This window comes from Misgurnus anguillicaudatus, chromosome 5 (assembly GCF_027580225.2).
Source record: "Misgurnus anguillicaudatus chromosome 5, ASM2758022v2, whole genome shotgun sequence".
In the NCBI taxonomy this organism is placed as follows: domain Eukaryota; kingdom Metazoa; phylum Chordata; class Actinopteri; order Cypriniformes; family Cobitidae; genus Misgurnus; species Misgurnus anguillicaudatus.
This window is the reverse complement of record NC_073341.2, coordinates 6,861,112-6,869,656: the sequence shown is the minus strand read 5'-3', so window position 1 is coordinate 6,869,656 and position 8,545 is coordinate 6,861,112. Positions and strand designations below refer to the sequence as shown.

Here is an 8,545-nt window from a genome sequence, read left to right as displayed (position 1 = left end):
GATTTGCATGTCTCTCGAGTCTGCAATGTTTCCGGCTCCGAGTGAGAATCTCGGGTCAATTCGCGGCTCGCACGGATCCACGGTCTCTCGAGTTTGCAATGTTTCCGGCTCTGAGTGAGAATCTCAGGTCAGTTTGCTGCTCGCACGGATCAGCAGGTCTCTTGAGTTTGCAATGATTCCAGCTCTGAGTGAGAATCCCGGGTCAGTTCTCACGCAGATCAGACGGTTACGAGTGGATCTGTAGAGCGAGCGAAGTCTCATTAATAATGTTGAAAGAAGTTTGTGTGTGTGGTAGCGCTGTTTATGGTTTTACATTGAATTGTAGTATGACTCAACTGATCCGGGTTAATGATACTAGAGACTCGTGACTCATGAGTTAATTTAAAGGTCCGGGTGAAAGATCCGAGTGAGTCACGACTCAAACAGGTCTAGTAATGAGTTTTAATTGTGTAGCTTGTTTAGTGTAGCCAGAGCTGTTTGATCTTAGCTGGCGACTGACATATTCCTGTGGGCGGAGCTTAGTCAAAAGCTCCTATATTGACATCATTCAACCGGGGAGTAGAGGGCTGTAGTACAAACCGGCCTACACACTAAATAAAGTTTGAAAAATGGTATCAGGAAAAACGGGAGAAGATTTATTTATTTAAGAAGATTTATAGTTACGGGCAGTCGTAGCTTAATGGTTAAGTAGTCTGACCTCTCACTCAAAGGTCGCTGATTCGATTCCTAGGAAAACGACTGAGGTGCCCTTACTTACTCCCAGTTGCTCCCTGAACACTGCAGTGATGGCTGCCCCATGTCTTGGTGTATGTGTGTTAACTATTTGCGGTGTGAGTGTTCGCTATTTATTGTGGATGGGTTAAATGCGGATGTCACTTTCACAATTGTGATATTCCATTGTTTTGACAGGTTTACTATTATGCTAAAATTTCTAAAAGAAAAAATGTAAATAAACTGAATAAGTGATCGTAAACTTTTGAACAATAGTTTTGCTTGGTTAACCCAGTTAGAACTGGGAGTTAACTTTTGTAGGAGTAATTCTTACCTTGGTAAAATAACGGCTCCTTGCTCTTGGTCTCCCTTCCAGAATATCAGTCAGGGTGTGAGTATTAATAGCCAGAACATCAGGTTGCCTCTAAATGATTAATAAATATTACATGATATTGATATTTATATTGAGTGCTAAAAATCTTTTTAACACACACACATACACACACACACACACACACACACACACACACATCCAGTATTAATGTGTTACCATGCTGAACAGGTGAAACAAGGCATCCATGACCTGACAAAGAGCATTGACGAAAGAAAAAAACTATTAGGAAAAGTGAGAATGGCATTCCAATAAACTTAAACTTATCTGACAAGTATATCTAAAGTAACTTCCATGCATTAAAGTTTATTTTCATATTATGGATAGAAACAGAAGTTATAAAACACAATAGAAATGTTACCTCATCAGACACTTTCTTGTTGTCTATTAGTGATTCAAAACTTTTCACATAAAGTTGATAAGGACCAATTTGTCCAATTTTGGATTATCTATGTAGTCCTTCTGACTTCATAATTTTTAAAACTGCATAAGTAAAAAATGGTGAAACAATATGCTCAACAATATGACCACAGAATACAATTTTATAAATTAAACATACAGAACAGGTCTACTGTCATACATCAATTGGAAAGACATTTTTTATTGTGTAAATGGTATTCCATGAAAAGCACACCACATAATTATAAAGTGTTATGCTTACCATTCATTTTTCTCCAAAAGAAATTTTCCTTGAAGAGACTGGTATAAGTTGACAAAGACAATATATTAACACAATCTCAAATATTCAAATATTAACACGTGTTAAAAGTTCATACTATAATTGGTACATTGTTAATTAACAATTACAAAAGTTTGTCTTTGGCAGTGTGGGATTTGGTTTTATTTTATTAGTCGTGCTGTTTATAATCTTAATTCATGTGTATTTTTAAAACAATGATTTCTGTGCTGAGTACAAGAGAGCTGTCTGTGTGTGGAGGGTTATTGGGGGGAGGTAGCTTGAGTGAAGGAATTTCCAGCTGGTGATGGCCGAGATAAGAGCAAAGCTTTAAGGAGAAAACACACAGACAAAGAAGTGCATGCTTTGATATTAGTTCACTGGCAATCATTCATTTCCAGATTGTTACATGTAGAGGTGTTTGGATTTATAAAATTACATGTTGCTATGAATATTAATGTGTTAAAATATATAAATGATTATGCCTTTGTGCCCATGAATAATGTAGAAGATTGCCCTGTAATAAGACATTGACATGTAGGGATGAAATGTTCGAGGGCACAAAGTGGCTGATGTGTGTGTGTGTGTGTGTGTGTGTGTGTGTGTGTGTGTGTGTGTGTGTGTGTGGGAGCCGGGGGGCTGTAAAAAGCCCTGGAGGGAAAACACCCAGAACAGATGGTTTCAATAAACAAGTTGCTTGCTTTATAACTGTGTTACATTTAGAGAAAGTGAAAATTAGTGTGTTTAACTAATGAATGCATTTAACCAATTTATGAACAATGGAGTATTGTTGTGTTGTTGAATAATTATGTTTTACAAAGTTACAAAGATGTCCAAATAAGGACATAATGCCCCAGGGAACAGAATGGTCTGTGTATGTCTTTCTGTCTGTTTGCTATGCAACCCCCCACAGGTATGTGGTGATGGAATCTGATAAGGAAAACAGCCATCTGGGGGAGGAGAATGTTGAAGAAAGAACGACGATAAATACCCATGTTTTTGTCCTGAGCTGGTTGTTGTTGGTCGAATCTTGCTGTTAAGACTTGAGACAACCCGGCGCTGTAAACTTTTTCATATCTGATCAATAAATATTCAATTTAGATATTTGTGTCTTTCCTCCAATTATGAACATGCAGATGGACGCCTTAAAGTCCAACAGCAGCTAAGAGCAACAACATAACACCACATCAGACGTTGAGATTAATAGTGCACAGTTTTCCTGCCCTAAGAGCAGCAACATAACCTGACGTCACCGACACCAGACATTCAGATTAATACAGCACAGTTTTCCTGCCCTAAGAGCAGCAACATAACCTAAAGCCACCGACACCAGACATTCAGATTAATACCGCACAGTTTTCCTGCCCTAAGAGCAGCAACATAACCTAAAGCCACCGACACCAGACATTCAGATTAATACCGCACAGTTTTCCTGCCCTAAGAGCAGCAACATAACCTAGCACCACCGACACAAGTAATTCAGATTAATACAGCACAGTTTTCCTGCCCTAAGAGCAGCAACATAACCTAACGCCACCAACACCAGACATTCAGATTGATAGCTCACAGTTTTTCTGCCCTAAGAGCAGCAACATAACCTAACGCCATCGACACCAGACATTCAGATTGATAGCGCACAGTTTTCTTGCCCTAAGAGCAGCAACACAACCTAACGCCACCTACACCAGACATTCAGATTAATACAGCACAGTTTTCCTGCCCTAAGAGCAGCAACATAACCTAACGCCACCGCCACCAGACATTCAGATTAATACTGCACAGTTTTCCTGCCCTAAGAGCAGCAACATAACCTAACGCCACCGACACCAGACATTCAGATTGATACAGTAGTGATGTGCGGATCGATACTAAAGTATCGATATTTCCGATCCCAACGTCTCCTGCTCTAGTATCGATTCCCATATAAAAGATTGATATTTTAAACTCAGTAATTTGGAGTGAGTGTTTATGTGATCATAAGTAACTTTTTGTCATCAGAAAAGTCTAATTATATCCGGTTAAGGGAAGGAACTACTTCTCCTTCCGCCGGTCAGTTGTGTGTGCACTGAGGCTCTGTGACGGAGCCGACAGCTGCAGCACGGCTGCTTCTTTCATTTCTCGCTGCGTAGACTGCAGACTGCAGAGTGACTATGGCTGAGTGCAAAAGAAGTCATGTCTGGCTGTATTTTAGCTGTAAAGACAGCAGTGATGCTGTGTGTGATGTGTGTAGAAAGACGGTGAAATATAGCGGTAACACTACAAACCTCGCTAAACATCTGAGGTTGAATCATAAGAGTGAATATGATGATATAATGAAGTGGCGGTCGGAGGAGGTGGTCCAGGTTGAGAAGATGCAAGGTGCTATAGCAAGACAGACTTCAATCAGTGAGTCATTTGCCAGCGGCAGAAGTTATCCAGGTACAGGGAGATCACTGACTGTGGGAAAGTTATTCACGTCTGTTCAGGCAGTTTTTTTTTGTTCAAGAGTTCCCCGGAATCCCAGCATTCTTACAAGCAGCTAACATAAAGCAGTTTGTTCAAATAGAAAATATTAGTAAAACATGAAGCAAGCTGTCCTAATAAAATAAATAAACTTAACTTGTAAATAAACCTGAATTTCCCTCTAGACAAATTAAGTGTATACTGTATATCTACAGTACAGGCCAAATATTTCAGTGGACACACTTGAAAAAATGTTAACTATGATCTTAAAAATCATTTAAGCTGAAGGGTTAAATCCTTAAAATTACTTTTGTAGACAAAAATATACCCATGCCAAACAGATTAATTTTTGTTATTAGAAAATGTACATTTTATTTTAAAATATTATTTTTGAAATATAAAGGGTGACTGCACTTCAAATAATAAAATATAAGTTTTGGTTTATTTTGGATGCTTTTAGTAACCAACATTATTTCCAAAGTAGCATTAGTGTTATGCCATAGTTTGGATGAGTTTATTATTATTATGTTATATGGAAAAATTTATAAATAAAGAACGAGTGAGTGTGTCCAAACTTTTGGCCTGATATCAGCAGTTTATATCAGCTATCTATCTATCTATCTATCTATAGCATACAGTGCAGTGTGGCTCCATCAGTCAGTTTGCCCTGTGTATCTGTGTTGTTTGTAGATAATTCTCCAAGAGCAGAAGAACTCGCAAGGAGCCTGGGAGAGATGATTGTGAGGGACCTCCAGCCTATTTCTGTAGTAGAAGATGAGGGATTCCAGGCATTTGTAAAAACTCTTGACCCAAGATACAAACTCCCTAGCAGAAAGAAAATGACTGAAACATATCTTGTTAATTGTTTGATGAGTGCAAAAACAAAGTAAGAGCAACTTTGCAAAATGCTCCAAATGTTGTACTTACCACTGATATGTGGACTTCAGCGTCCACAGGGGCGTACCTGACTGTCACATGTCATGTAATTGAGAATTGGCAAACTAAAGATTTTGTTTTGGAAACAGCAATTTTCCATGGACAGCATACTGCTGATAATATCAGCTCAGAACTTAAACGAATAACAGATGAATGGGGCATAACTGATAAGGTGATGGCAGTTGTGACAGACAACGGGGCAAATATGGTGGCTGCAGTACACAAGGCTGGCTGGAGGCATTATCCTTGTTTTGCCCACACTCTGAATTTAGTTGTAAAGGACAGTCTAAAAGCTGTCCCTGAAGTGGTGCAGATCCTGGGAAAATGCAGCACAATTGTGTCATTTTTTCACCATAGCACTAAGGCCACAGAGAAGCTTAGGGCTGTTCAAAAGCAGATGAAAATAGCAGAACACAAGTTGATCCAGTCTGTAGAAACCCGCTGGAATTCAGTATTCTACAGGCTGCAAGAACAACATGAAACTGTGACCACAGTCCTCTGTCTTCTAGGCAGGAGTGAATTGTGCATTAATGTGGGAGAATTATCACTCATTACTCAAACTGTTGATGCACTGAGGCTCTTTGAGGAAGTGACAAGGAAGGTATCATCAGAAAAATATGTTTCAGTCTCCAAAGTGATTCCTCTCGTGTCTCTTCTTCAAAGAGCCTGCAAGCATCAGGGCAGCTCTGTTGCCACACAGCTGGCACAGCAATGCCAGCGCAGATTTGCAGGCATTGAGACCAATTACTCTCTAGCTGCTAGTACATTTCTGGATGCTAGGTTTAAACCCCTTGGATTTCGAGACAAAAACAATGCTGAGGGAATGAAAAAACGACTTTCCTCTGAGTTGAAGGAAGTCTACCAGACAGTAGAGTCCACTCCAACTGCAAGTTCTGCATTGGCACCTAGTTCTAGCTCTACTTCAGTGCCTAGCTCCCAACGTCCAGCACTTGCCCCAGACTCAGCTACAACAAAAGTAGGGTTATGGGCAGATTTTGACATGCAAGTTGCATCTTCCCAAGATCACCGGTCAGCTACCACAGACATAATAATAGAAATGTGTCGTTACTCAGAGGAAAAACTGATTCCCAGAGAAAATGATCCACTTGTTTGGTGGCAAGAGCATCATCAAACCTTCCCAGGCTTAAGCAAACTTGCTGTAAAGTACTTGGGAATTGTTGCTACTTCTGTACCTTCAGAGCGCATGTTTTCAAAGGCAGGGGAGGTAGTGAGCAAAAAACGGAACAGACTCAAGGGGAAAACTGTAAACATGCTTTTATTCCTAAACAAAAACCTGTGAATAAAAACAGTTTTCTGAACAGGCTCGGGTTTAACATGTTCAGGGGAGCCTATATTTTTATTTTATTTTTTTAAACATGAATGTTTGTGAAAACAATTTGAGTTAACGGTTTTCAAGGGTGCATGATTTACATGTGTTGTAAAAAAAACAGCAAAAATTGGTTATGGAATATTTTGTGACAAGGCTAAGAGTTAAATTTGTTGTATTTTTTTGTGTAATTTTCAACCTGTTTTACTGTACAAGTCTCTGAGATGTTCTTTAAAATTAAATAATATGAGAGTAGTTTATTGTCTTGTCATTATGCAGCTACAATTTGGAATTGGTAGGCCTACAGTCTACTTTTTTACATTACTTTAAACTAGTTGTCACATCATACAAATAAAATGCGTAAAAAGTATTGGTATCGGTATCGGCAATACCAGCCTGGGTATTACTTGGTATCGGATCGAATAGGAATTAAGTGGTATCGCACATCACTATGATACAGCACAGTTTTCCTGCCCTAAGAGCAGCAACATAACCTAATGCCACTGACACCAGACATTTAGATTAATACAGCACAGGTTTCCTGCCCTAAGAGCAGCAGCATAACCTAACGCCACCGACACCAGACATTCAGATTAACACCGCACAGTTTTCCTGCCCTAAGAGCAGCAACATAACCTAACACCACCAACACCAGATGCTGTGATTAATACAAGCAAAATAGTGGCTCTGCAGCAACTTACTTTAAAACACCCCACAGATCATGTATTTAGTCAGTTTTGACACAAAAACATCGATTAAAAGTTTTAGATCTTTTTTAGTTTTAGGTGCTAAATAAGATAATGCTAACATGTTAATGACTGTTACCTTACTATTAATGTATTTTTTACTTAAATTATCTCAAGATTTCAAACCAAGGGTACCAAATACATGATTTAAAAAATCGTACCTTTGAAGAATGTGCAATCACATCTGTTTACACGTCTTTTTTGTGCTAAATAAGATAATGCTAACGTGCTACCGACTGTTAGCTTACTATTTATGTATTTTTTACTTAAGTTATCTCAAAATATCAAATCAAGGTTACTAAATACATAAATAAAAATCGTACCTTTGCAGAATGTGTCATCATGTCTTTTTACACGTCTTTTTGGTGCTAAATAAGATAATGCTAATGTGCTACCGACTGTTAGCTTACTTTTCATGTTTTTTTTACTTAAGTTATCTCAAAATATTATCTCAAAATATCAAATCAAGGTTACCAAATACAAATATTAAAAAAATCTTACTTTTTGAAGAATGTATAATCACGTAATCCTCTTACTCCAGTGCTAACTATCGCTCACTCAAAAAGGCGCTTTGTTTTGTATGTTGAACCCACCTCCTCTGCATTGGTCATTTTTGTGAACCAATCATATTTCTTTCTGCCCTGAGAACATGTTTGTGTAAGTAAAACTCCCATGTGCGTGCTATTCTTAGAGGGGTCTCACACCTACTGATCAAATAGAGGACATCAAATTCAATTCTGTTTTCAATTTCCTTACTTATTTTCTTGTCTGTGAGGACAATCATGCCTAGGGCATGATTTATTTGAAGGTATTGTGGCTGACTTGACAGTTTACATTAAACATTGGATTTAAATAACTTTTTTAAGACGTTACACATAGCCGTTATGTTAATAGTTTTTTAAAATGGTAGGAGTGTACTAGGTAAATTAAATGTGACAAAAGAAAATCCGACAAACAGATGCAGTTATTACAACCATTTTATGTATTTAACATTTTTTTAAATGGTGCATCTCAGCCTTTTTGACTTCACTGCTTCATTTGATTTTATTTGTCTAGATCTTGTATTTAACTAAAAACAATTATAATACATTTATGACATATCATTTTATTATACTTTTACATAGGCTATGTATTGTTTGGTGTTATGCTTGTAATATTTTTGTCAAATTGTCATATAAAATAAATGACAGGCTAAATTATAGATTCAGAAACAGATGCATTTTAAAATTATATTTTTTATGTATTTTTCTTTTTATGTCTGTCACGGTAGGAAATCCACTGTTTCCTCCGTGTCATGTGTGTGTGTGTGTGTGTGT

At 37.9% G+C, this 8,545-nt stretch overlaps 1 long non-coding RNA gene across 1 annotated transcript; it reads right to left on the bottom strand.

The window, feature by feature from the left end:
- Positions 1-1,045: 1,045 nt before the first annotated feature.
- On the bottom strand, positions 1,046-8,034 carry LOC141363822 (uncharacterized). Its single transcript, XR_012369398.1, has 3 exons — positions 7,731-8,034; positions 1,262-1,294; positions 1,046-1,135 (listed from the first exon to the last, which is right to left on the bottom strand). It is a non-coding gene; the product is annotated as an uncharacterized lncRNA (long non-coding RNA).
- Between the last annotated feature and the right edge of the window lie 511 nt (positions 8,035-8,545).